This window comes from Dipodomys merriami, unplaced genomic scaffold (assembly GCF_024711535.1).
Source record: "Dipodomys merriami isolate MVZ:Mamm:240054 unplaced genomic scaffold, mDipMer1.0.p SCAF_17, whole genome shotgun sequence".
Classification (NCBI taxonomy): domain Eukaryota; kingdom Metazoa; phylum Chordata; class Mammalia; order Rodentia; family Heteromyidae; genus Dipodomys; species Dipodomys merriami.
In genome coordinates this window covers 1,273,033-1,292,351 of record NW_027203048.1, presented here as the reverse complement: position 1 = coordinate 1,292,351, position 19,319 = coordinate 1,273,033, and the positions used below count along the sequence as shown (strand labels likewise).

At 42.9% G+C, this 19,319-nt stretch overlaps 1 protein-coding gene across 3 annotated transcripts in view; it reads left to right on the top strand.

Annotated features, from left to right (window-relative positions):
• Positions 1 to 19,319, top strand: part of Cyria (CYFIP related Rac1 interactor A) — a 95,594-nt gene that overhangs the window by 16,896 nt on the left and 59,379 nt on the right. For 2 of the 3 annotated variants that reach the window (XM_070025022.1, XM_070025020.1), the window contains exon 2: positions 16,392 to 16,503. The gene's annotated coding sequence lies outside the window, so the exon portion shown is untranslated. Of the gene's footprint in view, positions 1 to 16,391; positions 16,504 to 16,607; positions 16,697 to 19,319 lie in introns of all 3 variants that reach the window. The other variant, XM_070025021.1, reaches the window with a different exon arrangement.

Genomic DNA, 19,319 nt, shown 5'->3' with positions numbered 1-19,319 from the left:
ATCTGAGAAAATACCTTGTATTAGTTTTGCTGCAGTAAGAAATAGCCCCTCAATCCCAGTTTTTCATAAGAGTAAACATGCCTTATGCCACATGTCACGACTGCAAGTAAGTGTCTGTGGCCCTGCCCCACATTTCTTCCTGTTGAAAAACCAGCTGTTTTATTTATTTATTCAGTTAATTTCAGAATATGTCATATTCATGACAGTCATGACAGTGAGAAGAGAGTGAACAAAGTGACAGAACATGAGACAGCTGTTGATGTTCCTGCTGGGATATGGCTTTCTTTATTCTACTCACATTGCACTTGTGAGACAGAGCAGATGTCCACCTCTCCCATGGATCCATTCCCTCTCCCATGCATTGGTACATGCAAGTCACCTGCAACCAGTAAGGCTTTGGAACTTTTAAGAGTGGAGAAAATAATGTACTCGACCCCCAAACTGTAAACCTATTATGCACCATGTAAGTATTATGTTCTTACTAAAACAGTATCATATAAGGCATTGAGCCAGTCACTGGTGCTGATCTTTTGGTGGGAATATCATCTTAACATGAAGCAATTCCATGATAGAAAGAATTGTGTGTCACATCCCCAGATCTTAGGGGAAATCTTGTAATATGTCTGGGAATGTATACTGTTGCTCTGAATACATACACGGCTTTTAGCTGCTTTGGTATTCTGGGAACCTAAGAAAGTCAAATACATTTGGTCCGCCATATCCATGGCTACCTATAGATCCAAACAACTACATATGGAAAATGTTTGAAAGACGTGTCGCCTTGTTGCTAATGTATGTGTGTCAGTTATATCTGTGCTGAACATGTGCTGACATTTTCTTTGTCATTGTTCCCTAAACCATACAGTTTAACAACTATTTACATAGCATTTACATTGTTGTAGGTACTTTAGGCAATCTACAGATGATCTAAAGTAATAGAGAAGATGTATGCATGTGTGGAAAGTATATATGTAAGCACTATTCTATCTTACAGAAAGGATATGAGAATCTTTGGATTTAGGTGTCCAGTGGGAAAGTAAGTTCTTAAACCTATCCCCAGAGGTATTGAGAAATGACTGTATATTTAAAATCTCCATAGACTACTTCAGTTAAGAACATGTGGCAAAGCATTATTTCAAGTACGCCCTAGAGAAATGCATATTTGTCATTTTATTTTATTAATTTTAATATTATTTGTTAATTCAAGTGTAATCATACATTTAGAGCCCTTTTCTCCCCACTATGATGGAAATTATGTCATCATATCTAAGAATCCTACTGCTATAAACTCCACTCAAGGTCCTAGGCATTGTTGATGAGCTATATCCTCGATGGGGATCAGTAATCACATTGTGGTTTTCCTAGTCATTGTTGTATCTTTGAGACTATCCAAATCACTGAATGTTGTGGATATATTTTTCTTCATTTTGGTTGTGCCTATGCTGTCATCCTGGAGAGCAATAGTGACCTTTACAATTTAGAGACAAGAGCACCAATTCAAGAGGACTTGAGGTCAGGAACAAAGGCCTCTCAGTGGTCTCTTTCTCCTCAGTGGAGTTTCTCTCAGGCAGATAAGACCACGTAGGCCATGGCCTCTCTACTCACTGTCTGTATGGCTTTCAGCAAGTTATTAGATCTGGCTACATAGACAGCATTGGTCACATCTATGGAATAGGGATAGCAATAATAATATTTTCCCTTAGAAATGTTGTAAGGATTTCATGATCTATGGAAAGCATTTGGAGCTCAGGTAGACAGGGACACTGCATAGGATTCCTGGTTGAGCAAGACTTCAAGTCAGTTCCTGCTTGAGTCTCTGTGCGTGGGGATGGCTTGGGCAGCAGTTTCCCATACCAGTGCTCATTTGAAGCATAAGAAATATTCACAAGGACCTTGTTTGTCTGTGTTCTGGGCCTCTGGATTGTGTCTCCCATGATGGACTGAGATGGACAGTATATCAGGGTTCATGTGTGTGAAGTATGGCTTGGTAGACATGCGTGAAGCTGTGACTAAGACTGAGAGGTTCATGGAATTCCAGGGGAGACTGACAATGCAGACAAGTGCCTTGAGTGCCCAGAGGATGTGCAGTAGGAGACACCTTTTACACAAATTCTCTGGGAGCCATGGCATGCCATCATTTCCTTCTAAGATCTTGATTAGATAATATCCTCAAGGGTCAGTGTGAACTGCAGTACGAGCTTGAAAAAGCACAATGTCATGCTTCTCTTTATGCTACAATTGTAATTACAGAACTTCTTTTTTTTTTTTTTTAATTTGTGCCAGAACTGGGGCTTGAATTCAGGGTCTTGTGTTCTCACTTGGCTTTTTCACTCAAGGCTGGCACTCTACCACTTTTGCCATACCTCCACTTCTGGCTTTTTGTTAGCTAATTGGAAATAAGAATCCCATAGATTTGTCTGCTTGAGTTGGCTTCGAACCTTGTTCCTCAGATCTCAGCCTCCAGCTAGTTTACATCTAATTTTAACATCTAATCCTTTTATCATCACCATTGACAGATAACAGCAAGACAAAATAAGCTTATATAAAATGTTTATTTAAAAGTTTGTTTAAAATAAAATGGTATATCTTAGTAATCGGAAGGAAAATATAAGCCTCATATACAGTTAATCATTTTTTAAACTTCTGTAGGCTTTGGGAAAGCATTGTATTCAGTTGTGAAAATGTTGTTTGAGGGAAGGAAACTGATTTTAGGTTCAGCATATTGTTTTCCTCAATCTTCTGACCAATCCTGGGAATTACATCCTACCGTTTATGCCTATTTAAAGGAACCAAAGCTATGGGGTATATGCATTTGGCATAGGACATACAGAAAGGAAATGGAGAGATCCTGATTTGAATCCTGAGTGTGGCATGCATGCATCCAACTCAGAGTATAGACTTTTGACATGCATTGCATAGGACCATGGTCAGTGGCAAGGCCTGGAAATACTTTTATCCTCTGTTTTAAGTAGTTTTACAGAGGAGTTTCAATTCAGCAAGTCAGATGATGAGTATAGTGCATCTTGATCAATGTCATCCCTTCCATTGTCTCATCTCTATCAAATGCCTCTAGATAATTCTATCAGTTAAGCCTGATAGATTCTAGCTTCTATCAGTTAACCCTTTCCAACCATGCCAGAGTGTGGAGAGCAAGGTCAACTGAGGGCTTCCTTGGCTGAGTCACCTCCCAGTTGAGTTCTTCCCACCCACTCCTTGTCATCATCCGCTTAAACCAAGGCTGATTGCCTACACTTTGACACTTCAGAGCATGTGCAGTGATTTCAGGGCTGTCATACTTAGGCTGAGTTCTTCCATTCATTCATTCACTCATTCATTCATTTTCATATTTTTCCTTCTTTTTATGTTGGTCCTGGGGCTTGAACTCAGGACCTGTGCACTGGCCTTGAGCTTTTTTGCTTAAGGCTAGTGCTCAACTATGTGAGCCACAATTCTAGTTTTGGCTAGGTTTTTTTTTTTGGTGGTTAATTAGAGATAAGAGTCTAAACTTTCCTGCTGGTTTTGAACCATGATCCTCAGATCTTAGCCTACTGGATAGCTAGGATTATAGACATGAGCCAACAGCATCTGGCTGATTCACATATTTTTTGAGTATCAAGTTCCTAGCACTGAGCAAAACAGTTACTGCTTTTATGTATGTGTAGCTAACCTGTCTTTCTGTCTACCTACCTACCTAACTGTCTGAGGCCTGTGATTAGGTAGCACCCAAATGACAAAACTTGGACTGAGACAGTCTTAGATATCAGAACATACTCTAGATCTGCTTAACACTTAGACATTTGTTTATTATTTAATATTTGAATGTATATATTTATTTTTCCTTTATATCAAACTGGTATGACACAGGAAACAAAATTCCACTCACTGGTTTGCATTATCACAGTTAATGACTGTAAAACATCTTTTTAAAGGAAGACTATATCAGATGTTGTTTCATTGCTTGAACAACTGACATATCTTCTGTTATCTGGTGTGTATTAGACTGAATTCTTCAGAAAATTAGAACCAATGAGAGCTATATGGAGATATACAAACATATATGCATACATATATAGGAAGGGGGATGGGAGAGGAAGGGAAAGAGGAAAAGCTATTACTGATTTAAGGAATTAATTCACAGTTTCAGAAGCTCAGAAGTTTTGAGACCTGAAGTTGACAAGACCCAAAAAGCTAATGGTCTTTTTTCAACTTGAGTCTGAAGGGCTGAGTGCTAAAAGAAAAAATAGTCTAAGTTCTAACCAAATCTAAATTCAGGAGAAGTCTGATTTCTTAGCTTAAAGATTGACAACAAGAGAACATTTTCCCTTGCTGTGCATTTTGTTCTGTTTAGGCCTTCAACAGACATGTGGGGGAGGGAAATCTACCTAATCAGTCTACTGATTGAAATGTTCATTTCACCCAGAGACATCCAGACTAGTATTTTACCAGTAACTGGGCAATCCTGGACCAGGCAAATGGATGCATAAAATGAACTAGCACAGAGACCACTTTAATGAGTATAATAGAAGTTAAGAAAATGAAAGGTTACCAAGAGGAGGCTCCAATGCTTAGCCAGGCTTCCTTGGTCTTACAAGAGGGCTGGAGCCTGCTTGCCCTAGGGCCACATTGCTCCTTACACAGACCAACTCCTCTAGATTCTTAAGATTCTTCCTTTGGCCTATTTGAGCACTTTCAGAACGACATGTAAGCAGGAACCAACGCTTCTGGTTCTAAATGCTGTACCCTTGCCCAAGCCCAAGATACTTCCTTGCTTACCTTAGCAAATATTTGTGGAATAAATAAACAAGCCAAGAATAGGTGAGTTCATTCATCTAGAGAGGCTCACAAATGCCAAACCTAAGTCATTTGTAGTTTTTGTTTGTGGTTTTGAAACTGCTGGCAAAAATGAAAAGAATGTTGGTTTTCATAGACAGATTCTGCTTGCCTGCTAACACATTTGCAAGTTCAATTGAAAGTTGACTGCTCAATGAAAGAGCAGTCTGTCATTGTTGTTCAAGTCTTACTGTCAGGGTCTCTATTACAATTAAAACAGCAATATACTTATATATATATAATATATATATATATTATACACACACACATATTTGTATTTTTCATCTTGATGTTGATCAATTTGCTTCATGTGTCTCATATATATGAGATATACCTAGTATGCTGCTAGCTTGATCTCTAGGAAGTTCTTTGTGTGTGTGTGTGTGTGTGTGTGTGTGTGTGTGTGTGTGTGTGTGTGTGTGTGAGAGTGCATGTGTGCATGTGTGATGAGTGCATGTGTGCATTGTGTATAAAGGCAATCTACACCTGCTTTGTTTTTCTGCTCTACTTTCTTCTTATTTCCCATAGCAATAATTGACCCCCTTCCATATTAAAGACTCCCCAAAGGTAGAAGAAAGCATGCACAGCGATGCTAAAATCGTCTTCCATGTGATTATCTTTGTGTGGCCCCCAAGGAAGTTACTTCTGGAGCCTAGTTAATTCCTAACTTTAATCAGAGCCTGAAAGCCCATAATCAGACTCTGAACTTGGTAATGGCAAGGCTTTTCACAAACATCTGGGAAGAAAGCTTTTGATGGACAGCAGTAGTTAAGCCCAGCAGCCCAGTTAACAGATGCCTCCAGAGCATCATGATGTGAGCAGACTATGTAGTAGGAGATGTGACTGGCTTTCTAAAGCCACAATAAGGGAGTCTTTAGAGGGTCTTGCAAATTCCCACATAGCTAGGTGGCTGTTGGTGTGATGATCCCCCTTCTCTCTGAAGGCTCCATGACTCAACTTGCCCTTTACAAGGATGGACCTCAGAGGAGCATCTCTGTGATTCCCATTGTAACCCCTGTTTGGGACAGATGGAAATGGCAACTAGCAGGGTGCTGACCCTATCTCACACCTGATCTCTAGTCTTAGTCAAGGAACAATAGCGAAGTCTTGTAAGTGAGACATGTCCTTTACCCCTCCTGGGCCAGCAGATAGATGAACTTGATTTCTGTTCATCAAAAATGTCGTTGAATGTCTGCTGGCGGTCAAGTGCTGTGCCGGGCAGCTGAGGGAGTCATGGCTCCTGTGCTTTCTGCTTTGAGGACCAGCTGATAGAGATCTGTATTCTATATGCATATCAGAAAATTAGCCCTAAAAGAAAATGTTCGGAAGGCATCATTTCTTTCTCTTTATTTATTTATTTTGTTGGGCTTGGGACTTGGACTCAGGGCTTCTGCGCTGTCTCTGACTTTTTTCACTCAAGACAGTGCTCTACCACTTTGAGCCACAGTGCCACTTCTGGTTTTCTGGTGGTTAATCGGAAATAGTCTCATGGACTTTCCTGCCTGGACTGGCTTTGATCCGCAATCCTCAGAGTCTAGCCTCTTGAGTAGCTAGAATTAAGACATGAGCCACTAGTGCTCAGCTGATCACTTATTTCTTGATCCACCAAAAAATACTTTAAAAAAGCACTGAGTTTGGATGATCAGGATTGACATGAGCAGAACCATGAAAGCCTGCATAAAGACTGTTCAGTTATAGAAGAATATAGATGGTATGCTGGATAATGTCATTGTAATATTGTGTTGAAATGTGTGAAAACAGAATATAATTACATTGTGGACAGGGTGTTGATAAATAGTTATTTGTCAGCTTTAGTATGCTTCATTTACATTTGACTCTTTTAGCAAAAGCTTATCTATACGTCAAAATCTCTTGAATCTTTGTCTGGTCTGGGCAAGCCTGAAACTGCTCAGTGGTGCTTCAGCGGTGGTTCTGAATAACTCAGGCAGGCTTTAACAAGACTGTTGTATGTGAAGAAGACCATGTCCTCCGGCCCTTTTGTCTCCAGCTCTGCCTACAGGTGCCTTACATCATTACTTGAATATCATTGTTTAAGTTACATTCATTCATTCAAAACCATTCATTCATGCATCTGACAAATATTTCTTGAATTCCTACTTTATGAATGTCAGTGAAAATATCAATAATAATTACTTTTAAATGTTAAAGGGATATTAATAATAATAGCAATAGCTAAGGTGAATGTGATAAAGTAACAAATTTATAATATTTATTGAATAGAAAGATAATAAAATATAAATGATAACCTTAAGGCACAAGTAATAAGGTAATGTTTATTGTCTTCTAACGTATATTGAGGCCAGGGGGAGGGATGGGACAAAGTAAAGGGAGTTGTGACAGCTGGGGAAGGGGTGCAATTGGAAGACTGATCTGGATTGTTCTTATCCAGATGGTAACATATGAACAAAACTATTAAAGATGAGGAGAAAGGAGGGGAAACCTGGAGGAAATGTTCTTAGTAGAGAGAAAATTCAGTGTGACGGATATGTTTGAGGAACAGCAGGGAGACCAATATGGTAAAGCCCAGATAACAAAAGGAAGAAGTAGAGGATGATGTCAAAGAGGCCCCAGAGAGGGGAGGATTTGGGCCCTTCCTCTGAGGGAAAGGGGCTTACCACAGAGCTTAGATCCAGGGAGGGTCACAAGGGCATGTGGGTGCTACCAGGGTCACTCTGACTGCTTGAGAGAAGTAGGCCAATGAAGTCAAGAATGGAATTTTAGCTGGGCACCAGTAGCTCACACTTGTAATCCTAGCTACTCAGGAAGCTAAAATCTGAGGATCGCAATTCGAAGCCAGCCAGGGCAGGAAAGTCCATGAGAGTCTTATCTCCAATTAACTACCAGAAAACTGAAAGTGACATTATGGCTCAAAATGGTAGAAGTCCTAGAGTGCTAGCCTTGAACAAAAAAGCTCAGAGACAGTACCCAGGCCCTGAGTTCAAGTCCCACAACTGACCAAAAAAAGAGGGGCAGAGGGGATTTCAGGGCCCTGGTGCTAAGAGAGTCCATCTGGACCAAGGACTGAGGGTCAGGGAAGGACACTGGGTATGTATAAGGTAAGGCCCAAAGAATTCCCTCCAAAATGAGGAGGAGGCTAACATGACTCAATGTGTTTGTCCTGGAATTTTCATGAGCTAAGATGAGGAGGTAGAGAGGTTATTTTACATAGAGGGAAAATATCAGAAATTATTTTACATAGAGGCAAAAATAATGCTGATGGGAAGCTGGGAAGCTTGAAATTGTAGCACTGGGCTTGGGACAGAATCTTGGGAGGAAGTAGAGAAAATAAAGAATAAAAGCTAGAACTTTTGGGTAGGGATCAGATGAACAGAACCTTGGAAAAGAGAGGCTGGGCTTCACTGCTCATCAAAGGAGGAGCGTCATTGGAGATTTTGCACAACTGAATGATGATGGGGTAATAGCTTCACTGCTCAGGAAGTATGTCCTGGCAGAGACGGTAAGGACCTAAATCAAGGCAGCAGTAGGAGTAGGGGTGGGTGGATGGGGGAGTCCACAGGTCACAACATTGGAAAGCGCATGGCCGTGGTGTGGAGCTGGAGCTCTGGTCCCTCATGAAAAACCACACAAGCCTTCTGAGTACAGTGGCCTTTGTCTCTACCATCACATGTACTTGTGACCCTCACTACTACCATCTTCTGAACCCTTGTGTGTTCAGGCTTCACTGGCTTATGACATGAAGCATATTTCTTTTGGGAACTCCGTGATGAATACAATTTCTGCTTCAAAGGAACAAAAGAGCCTTGTACTGAACTCTCACCTGTACCACGCCCATATTCATAAGGTGATTTTCAAGCCTCAGAGCTGGTGCATCCCCATCACCTCTGGCTTCTATTGTCTGATCTTTTCTTCGGCTTGCACTTGCTCTCATAAGTGCATTCAGCATTGTCAAGAACTGTTGAGCTAAAGCAGTTCCTGAGGCCCAGAGAGCGCTATAGGTGGTGCCACCCATATAAAGGGACAAAGGAACAGATGGGCCTATCTACTTCAGCTCCATAGTGCAGGGTCGACTCAGGCAGCCAGCCTACTCATTTTCCCTAGAAAACCAGCAATAGGACTACAGCCATCATCCCAAAAGATGGAAACCCATTCAGTGCCCTAGACTGTCTCAGCCCTCAGCAGAGGATGCTGAGACACTGCAGGTCATAGCCCTGGAGAGCCCAGACTCTCTCACTGGTTCCTGGAGGCCGGAGGGCAGCCGAGGGAAGGAAGGACCTGGCCTGCAGTCAACTCCGGTGTCATCCCTGGTCTTGTGGTGGCTCAGGGGAAGAGTCTCTGTGGCAGGCAGGGGAGGTTGGCTTCCTCCTGAATCTGCCCATAAAAGGATAAAAGTGCTGCTATCTGGTTGGCATTGGGTAGGATGGCTGATGATAATTTTTTTTAGTGTGGATTTTTTCCCCCTTTCTGCAAGGATGTGTGCGCATGTGTGTGCGGGCGTGCCTGCTTTCACAGTTTGTAGCCTGTATGTGCTAACAGATGGATCCAGCCTATCTTTTATCCGGTGTTACAAAAGATAAAACTGAAACTCAGTGACATGTTGCCTCTTCGGTTTAAGAAAGAGGGGGAAAATTATATATATATATATATATATATATATATATATATATATATATATATATATATATGCTCTACAAGGGAAGCCCTTATGGTGGAAAAGAGTGAATCCAAAATCTCATCTGGCATTGCTCAAACAGCAAATGATTTTTCTCCTTCCCCCTCTTTGACTTCTCCAAAATATATGATCTCTTGTCAGAAGTAGGGCAAGCTTTAAGGGAGTCATGAATTATATATCACGGTAGATATCATTACCCAAGAGTCTTGAACAAATGCCCACGGTTTAAATTTTACAGGCAGCAGTTTCTGTCATTGCATTCGTTCTGCCTGCAATGGGCTGGAGAAGCCTTTTACAAAATGCACCAGATGAAGAGGTTATGCTAATAAGGGAGATTGTGCAATGATTGGGAATGTTCCTTTGTGAAAGGAGGCTTTTATTCCCCCCCACCCCCCCCCCGCCGCCACTACCACCACTGCCTACACTCCAGGTACTTAGGTTTGGCCATCTCCTTGTCTTGCCTTATATCAGCAGGAGTCAGAAATGGCCCTGGTAAGAGCACTTTGAGAGCAGGTTGCTGAAATGCTCGGGGTGTCCTGAGCCCATTCTTTCTGGCAAAGGATTTGCTATTTCTTCTGAATATCAAATCTCTTTTTGCATGTCTATTTATTCACCATGATTTCAAAAGGGCCTTGTGAGAATTCTCCTTTTATCTGAAATTAGAAACACTCATGGAATAAATAGGAAAGGTAGATTTCAGAGTCTTGGTATTGTGTCTCCTTACTGCTAATGGCAGTGTCAGAAAGCTAGCCCAGATCATGGGTGTGAGGAGAGGCAGTTTAGAGAACAGAGCCGAGTAGAACCTTCTAGACCTGAGAGCCATGGCAGCCAGAAGTAGCCATCTCAATTTGTTCTAAATGGGAATTTTGAAGTTCTGAGTGTCCCTTTGTTCAGCCTTTAGAGGAGCTAGGTATAGTCCTGTATGTGGGCTTCTCACTTATTTTTAATCTGTAATAACCATGAGTTAATCATTTCACTTTATTCTCATAACACTTTGGGGATATGGAGTGTGCATGACGTTTGTGTTCCATTTGAGAGATTAAATAACTGGAAGTCAGAATGGAGAAGTAGGGAGGGATGGGTGAGAATCTTGAAAGTGGTAACATTGATCAGGATACATTGTATTCACAAGCTGCTTTGTTTAAGGGCAACTCCTTTATACTCCTTTATATAATTTAAATAAATAATATATTTTTAAAAATAACGGAGAGGGGCTGGGAATGCGGCTTTAGGGGGAGAGTGCTTGCCTAGCATGCATGAAGCCCTGAGTTCGATTCCTCAGTACCACATAAAGAGAAAAAGCTGGATGTAGCATTGTGGCTTGAGTGGTAGAGTGTTAGCCTTGAGCAAAAAGAACCTCAGGGACAGTGCCCAGACCCTGAGTTCAAGCCCCAGGACTAGCAAAATAAATAAATAAATAAATAATAATAATAATAATAATAATAATAATGGAGAAGTTACTTAGCCTTAGTCACTATGGAGCAAAGATACATATATAGATATTAATATAGATAAGAGACCTTGACAGTGTAGATACTCACATGATACGCAGATCTCACAACATCACCCCTTCCATATCAATCATAAAAGGTCAAACCTACATTCAGAGTGTGGATTCCTTGCTGACTCGCACTCTAGTGCTGGGCACTAAATTACACCTGTGTGGTGGGAATAGGGCTGGAGAAAGCTTCCCAGAGTGACCAGTGACTGCACTGCATGGCCCCTCGCCAGACAGATGGGATAACATGAGAATGCGAGGGGAGGGAGGTGTCAGGCAGAAAGCTCAGAGCAATAAACACAGACAGAAGTGACAAAGCTCCTGATGTGCAGAGCTACATGTGGCTGGGTGTGGCAGGAGTGGAAGAAAATGGATGGATGGGTGGAACGAGGTGAGGTGGGAGAAAGGCCTGGACTGGAATGAGAGGCAGAGGCTGAGAGGACAGCAGAGGGCCTGGCACCTTCCCCACACGGGGACTTCCACCACAGTGGCAACTGTCACACTGTTCTTAATTGTCACTCCATGGAGCGTTCTCTTTTATGAGCTGCTGGCAAATAACAGTGAGGCGCCAGCTTTGTTCTCAGAGGTATAAGAATTACAGGAAGCTAGTGAGGGGTCATAGGGCTAGAGCCACTGTGATTCTTCCTCCTCTTCATTGTCCCTCTGTCTGAACACATCTCAAAGACTCGGCCCACCAGCTGGGGCTCTGTAATTGTCCTGTGTACCTATCAGGTGTGCAGCCACACGCTGATCCCAAGATAGGTCACAGCCGCCATCCTATTCATCACCTCCCATGCCTCCCACCCCTCCAGTCAGAGCTCAGCACTGAAGGTGACTTCCAGCATCTATGACATCTGATCTGACTCTATACCAACACAATTGCTGGTGAAAAACCAAGCTTCACTGTTAAACACAAGATTTAGAATTAGATACCTCTGCCTTTGACTAGCTGTGTGATCTCAGAAAATCCATCCAAACTCTATGAACTTTTGAATCTGCATCGGTGAAAGGATGGATACATTCTGTGTGAATCTATTCTGATAAGGAGAGATTCTCTTATAAAGAGCTCAGTATGTTAAAGACACAAATAAGTGCTGGCCATCATTACTATGAAAAAAAAGTTCAAGCTTGCAATCCAAGGTACCAGATGTTTAATAATAGTACAGAAAAATAACTTTTGCCATTACCCATTATGCGAGTTCAGGTTGCTTTAAAAGAATACATAGAGGAGTCATTTGAACAACAGAAATGTGTTCCTCAAAGTTGGGAGCAGGGGCGTCTGAGAGTTTAAGGGCAAGGCACCAACAGCCCAGGGCTTGATGCCTGTCTGGTGCACGGTGTATGGATATCTTTCATGGTAGAGAGGAGATCGCTTCTCTAAAGCCTTTTTCAGTCTTTAGCAGTCATGTTATTCCTGCTCTGAATGCTTCAGCTCTAAATAAAAAAAAGAGAAGGAATCTGCTTAAGATCTGAGCAAGAATCAATGAAATCAATTTGCTACTTAGACAAGCATACTTCTATACTTCTCTTAGCCTGGACCCACCTTGCTGGGATATGGATATGAAAGATGAATAGCATATGAGGGATGAAGAGGCCATGTTAAAGACAATGCTGGCATATGTGTGTGTGTGTATACATACATATATATATATATATATATATTCAATCCCCCAAATAGTATACATATATACACACACACACACACACACACACACACACACACACACACACACACACACACACACACACACACACACACACACACACATATATATGTATACTATTTGGGGGATTGAATATAGAGTCCCCTTCGTGCATGCTAGGCAAATACTCTACCATTTCAGCCACGTCCCTAGCTCAGGGCTAGTTTTAGACAAGTTAGTTTTTGGATTTTCTTTCCCTGAAGCTGCCCTACTTTCCTCCCGTGGCTCTGGGAGTCCTATTTGAGTTGTAACCAGCTTTTTATGAGCACCAAGAACAAGAGTTCTTAGCTCTTTGGAGAGAGACTATAGAGAACTCCAAAGATCATTCTTTCCAACAATGTATGAGACTCATTCTGGACACTCACCAACCTGCTTTCAACTGAGAGCCACTGAGCCACTAGCACAGCAGGCCTGGAACAGTTTTCCTCTTCCTAGGCCATGGACCTTTTCCACAAAGCAAGGCATGCACAGATCCTTGCTCAGGTGGCCTGAAGCTCCTTCAGGGAGTTTAATTTATAGTTGGGTGAGTTATCATTCATGAACCAGGAAGGACAACATTATCCTCATTATTCTGCTCACAGTTAGTTCTGATGCTTGGGAAGCCACTGGGTCCTGCCACATCTAGAATTAGCTCTAAGCCCTTGGGTTTTTAATTAAAGGGCTTTGTGAGTCAGACTGTTTATGGTCAGTTTCAGATCTTTAGGGAGACACAGAGGGAGGTCCCCATTGGGTGACTCCTTTAGAGTACTCCTTTAGAATTTGGCTGTCTTGTTCCATGCAAAGTCTGGTGTCTCACCTGTGACTCAGGCAAAGGCTTGCTTGTGGCTGAGCCTCGCTCACGCCCAGCTCCACCGACCCCAGGCTCTGATGGAGCAAGGACAGTAGGTATGTACGTTGCATGCATGGCATTGCACTTTTCAGTGCAAGGGAGGTCTGAGTTGGGCCAGCCTTGTTGGATTCTGTTGCGGTTTCCAGAGTTTACCACAGCCTGTTAGTGTTGCTCACCCAACACAGTTTCCACTTTGGGTGGTTTGTGCTAAGTGAATTTTCCATCCCCAGTGGCACAGGAAATAAAAGGACTGGCATGGCGTGTGTGGAGAGCAAGGCTGCCTGCTGTGTGTCTGTAACAATCGCCTCTCCCAGGGGTACTGGAAAGCCTAGCCTCTTCAAATAGTTCAACTCCTGTTACAAAAGGACTTAAATAAAATTGCTCCTCTGACTACAGTCTGGGTTGCCTGCATAGCGATTATTTGTCCAAGCAGAGTCTTTGGGGTTGAACATCACACCATTCCTTCCTGCAACCTTTCAGAGGTGGTAAGGACACACTTGTCAGATTTCTCCACCTAGTGTCCCTGTAAAGGGATATTACCTCCTACAGTGCTATCCTACAGGAATGTCTACACCATGACTTCAACTAGCCCCAGTTGCTTTTCCTGTAAGCCACTGCAATCACCCACTCTGAACCTAGCTTTGTGTTAGAACAAGGCCTGTGTCTTACACCAGCAGTGCCCACCTGTAGCATATATCATGGTATTCTGCCTCATTGGCCTTTCAGGGCTCTTGCCAATGGACTTTAGTTCCTTTGTTTTCCTCCTGGAGGCGGATGTATGTAAGGAAGTTCGATGAGTCTCTACGCAAATCATTCTGTTAGGATGCCTCAACGTTGGCTCTACTGCTGTATTTGGGGTAAAATAATCTTTGTCTGGGGCCTCACCTGTGCATTGTAAGATATATAAGAATATTCCTGACCAGTGGCACCATACATACTTCTACTGTGACAAAAGTCTGTAGACTTTGCCAAATGACTAATCATTGTTCACATTTACCAAAGTATCCTTCTGGCTTTTTCAAAGAAGGACACTTAGGCCATCAGGAAACCCACTCAAGTTGAAACAATGAGATTGGAACAGAACCACAAGTACAATATAAATCCTCTGTCTTCGTCTCCCAGATCCATTCAGTAGCATGCTGACAAAAATGTTTACTAATCGATTGTCTAGCATAAACAAAACAAAACACAACTGAATAGGGTGTGCGCCAATTTCCATGGTGTAAATCTCCTATCATGCTTTGGCTTAAGGTAGTTGCTTGACATCACTGAATGTAAAGATGGGAAGAGGGATATATAGGTGACTGGGCCAAGCTGGTGCTAAAGGCTCCCTGAATGTCACTTGATTCCTATGTGCAGTTGTTCTCAAAGTGAACAGCATTGAGCTCCCCCTCACTTCCGGACCTTCTTCTTCCATAGCAAACACACAGACTTTTCACTGTGATGTGCTATGGCAAGGGTTTTTGGTCATCCCTCAGATAAATATAGAGCAGTTAGAGTGGAATTTTCTCTTGTCTGGCAACAGGCAATTTCTTTCCACAGTCTTTCATTAAGGAGTTGGAGAGGCAATGGGGCCACTCTGCTCTTAGAGAACAAGCATCAGTATTTCTTCTCCAAAAATTCATTCCTGGACAGAATGAATTCTGGGCAGGGACTGAGTGCTGTCATTCACATCTGTCATGGCAGGTGGGAGGTACCATATGAGGATGGCCAATGGGCTAGTGGATATACCACTCTAGGCCTTAGGAGATGAGACTTGGCTGGAAATTTAGTCCAGATGTAAACTAGTGATGAATGAGAGCCTTAGTTTCCTTCCATGTGAGAGTAACTTTCTAATATGGCTATAAAGCAGAAATGAACTCATGCATGTTCAAAACTCGAGTAACTTCTTGCCCCTTTGCTGCTTGATGGACTGTCTATTTGTCATGATAATGTGAACTCATTGTCTTTGGGGACCTGGTTGGTCTTAGCTTTTTTACTTCTGCCATAGCTTAGTGCTATATGCTCCTGGTCCTGGGAGAGCCTGAGACTAGAAAAGAATAAAAGCTGTTGATCAGGGAGTCCATGCTCTCCTCATACCTTTGGTGTCTTCTCCTTATGCAACTTATAGACATCACGTGTTGTGACTAGAATGCAGGTGGCCCCAGGGGAGGGGCGGGAACATGTAGGCATCTGAATTTCATTCTGAAGTTCTGAGACATCCTGAAAAGGGTTTAAACAGGAAGGACACATCTAACGATGTGTACTTTAGAAAGTTCCTTCTTTCTGCCCAGGCAGAATGAACCTGGTGAAGAGGTTGTCATGACAGTCCAGTCAAAAGGTGGCAAGGCAGCTCCTGGGTACTATAAAGCTAGTAATTGCTGTGATTGTTCAGGTGAGGGAAAGCCCAGCATGGATTGCTGTATAGGGTGTTGGGGGGAGTGGTAATCAGAGAGGCTTTCTGGAGGAAATAACTTTCTGGTCATGAGAGACAGCAGAAATAGAGGAAGTGAAAGTCTAGGCTATAGCACAGGGTCAGAGCTCACGAATCTGAGTTTATGGAAAGAATGGGACTTGTTTATGGAGGGACTAGGACACCTGGTTTAGGAATATGGATTTTGCCAGAAGATGGTAAGTCTCCAGTGGAAAGTATATCTTTCTATCTTCCTCCTGGTGATTTTATTTGGAGATCTTACTTACTGTTTTTCCTTCTTCTATGCACTGCTTCTAGTTCCTTTTGCTCCACACCAAAGTGTGAGGTGCCTGGGGCCATGGTGTGGAGGAAGGACCTTCACCTTAGTCAGCCCTGCCTGAGCTGTTGGGAAAGCAGGATCCCTCAGTGTCCTGAGGATGAATGAAGTACTGAACACTTATCATATGACTCCCAAATTTGCCTTGCAGCAGGAAGCCCAGCAAGGACAGCAGCTGTGCTATTGTCTGGAGCAGGATTGGAGTTCTTCTGGGAGGCCAGGGCTGATAGCACGACAGATTAACTGGTTCCCGGCTGTCCCAGGTATGTGGAGTGCTGTGACTCCTTTCTCCTTACCAAGTGTGATGGGAGGGTGTCATTTTCTCAGTGTCTGTTTCATGCAAGTGTATCTATCTCCATACACAAAGGTGGAGTAAGGCAGCGTCAGAATGTCTGAATGAAATGAGATTTGGGCCCTCCTTGAAGTGTCAGAAAACAGAGTTTTCTGGGAAGTGAGGTAAGCAAAGGAACTTTATCTCTGATGCTTAGATGAAGAAACTGAGGTTCAGAAGTGCAAAGTGACTCCCCAGAGGCAGCCTTAACAGGAACCGGCAGGAGCTAAAAATGGGCGGGCCTTGAGCTTCAGTGTGCTCCCATTGGCTTGGACTATACAGAAAGGGCTCTGTTTTCACAGTATTTTTAGTAGAGACTGCTGTGTAAAGGGATTCCGTCTTCAGATGTCAGGGCATGTTATCAGTTACCCTCTATAGAAGCATTCCCCCTGACAAGCTTTAGCCATGGACAGTCTCAAGGCCCAAGACAGCCCAGCCCAAAGCCCTTCATTAAATAAAAGGCAAGAGTGACTTGCCTTTGTGTCTTAAAGAGATTTAGGGTCAAAGCATAAATAGGATTCCAGATCTGCTTCCCAGCCTAGCATGCTTTGTCTTCTACTAAGTCATGTGATATAAATGAGGTCTCCACAGAACCCCCAAATGGTGTCCCTCGTGGGTGATGCTGAGGGTTGGGGCTATGGGAAAGATGGAGGGGGTACTCCAAGGAGCTTGTAGGACTGCCATAGTGTTTGCCATGTGAAGCCCATGTGGCTTCGGGTATGTGAGTGCTGCAGGTATTCCTTACAGTATGTTATCCCATAATGAGAATTGCTGGAAACTTGAGCAACAAATGTCTCTCACTCCAGTGGCTCTCAAACTGTTTTCAGTGAAGTATGGCCACATACTGTGTCTTGCTTCCTTACTCTGAGTCAGCATGACCTTGAACCTCTGTAACCTTCTGTTACATAAATGTTAGGCTTGACTGTCCAAGGCAGCTTTACCTCACTAATTTAGGGAAGTCAGTCCTATTGGCTAAAGTTCATATAGATGCTAAGTACTACATTGGTCACTTGAAATACTGGGTCGCCTAATCACCCCGCAATGACGTTAGTATTCCCAAGGCAAAGATAAGGCCCCAAGGCCAAAAAAATTGCACAAAGTTGAGACTGAAGTAGGCAGCTGTGGAGGTGGAGACCCTAGGCCCTGATCACAACCCCATCTTCCTCCTATTGCCAATCATAAAAGTACTTGACATACTATCTTTCTGTTCTTCTACCCTCAAGTCCTACCTAGACTAACTCCAGCCTATTATTTTACCTACCTTCTTCTCTGTTACCTTCTTCCTCCATCCCCAGTCACATCTAAACTTCTCTTTTATACAAGGCTCTGGGCTAGTGACCAGGGGCCTCTGAGGTAGGTATAATGTGGCCTCTTCTCTTAAGGAATCATTCATCCAATGCTAGACAAAAACCATGAGCCCAGAAAGCTATGGAACTTTGGAAGAGAAGTCAGTCTCAGTTGACTTTCAGAGAGTCCATAGAGGGTTGCTGATGTGTATTTCCATATAATCTGCTTTAAGCAAATTTTTGTCAGTAGATCGGAGAATAATGGCTAAGAGTCACATAGTCCAACTACGGCCAAGTTCAAGGGTAGACCCCTGTCTCCTTGCCCTTCTGTAAAGCATTTGCACTATATCACTATATGAAGACATTCTCTTGGCTTACATCTCCTGCAGGTGATCAGATATAGACTCTACTATGTGGACTATTCATTTCTGTCTCATGGCTCTCTTCCCAGTGGAGACAATGTGGGTGTCAGCTGCTGAAATCTCTAACCTGAGTTTTACAGCCCCCTTCCCCCGCAAATGATGCTCCCTCCTATAGCTGTGGCCATTGAAAAAGAGGAAGGGAGGAAAAATGCCCTGTGTTTGGCATATAACTGTCTTGTTGCTCATGACTTTTAAGAGGAGGCCAAGATTCTTGAGTTTCAAACATATCCCTCCTTTTCCCTAAAGGAGAAATTTGGGTGAGGAATTCTCTGGAAATGGTCTCCAGGAGAAGGAATCCACCCTGGCAGTTTGTGCAGAGAGTAAGATACGACTTCATTGAAAGGCTTGGTGGAGTCTTCTGAGGGTTCTAATCTATTTGATGGGGACCTTCACTTCAGTGGCTTCTTAGGGGTAATTACGATCATGATCAATCTTAAACTCCAATCTGAAAATGGAATGAATGTGAACTTGAGAGTGGGAACCTGGCTTTTACTGTTATTCGGCGACCACTGTTCACTCCATGGCCTCCTCACCCCAGGCAAACAATCTGCGTGAATCATCTGGATCATTCTTCTTATAGCAGTGTATAGGTTGGCTCCAACAGCTGTGGGGTCACACGGACACTTCACTTCTCACCATTAAGATGGGATAGCCAATCTCAGCCTCTCTGGGTTGCTTTTCAGTTCCTTATTTATAAAATGTGGAAAATAGAAATACTGTCATTACCAGGAGTGTTGATCTGAGGCCTGAGAGAAACATCCATGTGGTATTCATGGAATTGCCTATAGCTCATGATCAGTGAATGACAGTCTATGCTTTTTGGCCCATATCACCACCATCTCATCATCAGCTCACTGACTGGACCACCCAGGATCACCTCAGCCAAGTTCATGTCCATTGGTCACTCTGGTATCTGGGATGTTCCCAATCTGGCTCTCACCATGAATTCCTCAGCATGAGCAGCTGAGAAATCTAATGGTAAGCCAGAGAGCTGTTCTAGTCCTGGCTTTGCTGGGCAGCACTGGGCAAGTCCTTTCCCT